We start from the raw sequence: 348 nt of genomic DNA, 5'->3' as shown, positions 1-348 counted from the left end.
AAAGCCGGGGAAATACGAGCGTCAACATTAGCATTACTGACATTCAGAGAGGAGCCGTGCCGGCGGAAAGCACCGAAATGTCGACTGGCAAGAAGCGGCGATAGGAAAAGAAACGGTCGCAGAAGCCGCGGCACGGGGTCCCAGAGCGAGCGAACGCGGCCTGCCCCGCGCACGCGAAGAAAGTGGATGAGATGGCAAGAGCGACCTGCGCGCCGCGCGGTAGAAGGGGGGCTGCCGGTGAAAGGGCGAAGTGGGAAGAGCAGCAGGGGGTATCGGGAGGAGGGGGGCGAAACAGCCGGAAAGGAGAGAGAGACACTTTGAAGGAGGGAGGGAGCGCAGCGCGCACTT

This window comes from Dermacentor silvarum, chromosome 2 (assembly GCF_013339745.2).
Source record: "Dermacentor silvarum isolate Dsil-2018 chromosome 2, BIME_Dsil_1.4, whole genome shotgun sequence".
Classification (NCBI taxonomy): domain Eukaryota; kingdom Metazoa; phylum Arthropoda; class Arachnida; order Ixodida; family Ixodidae; genus Dermacentor; species Dermacentor silvarum.
This window is presented reverse-complemented; position numbering follows the sequence as displayed.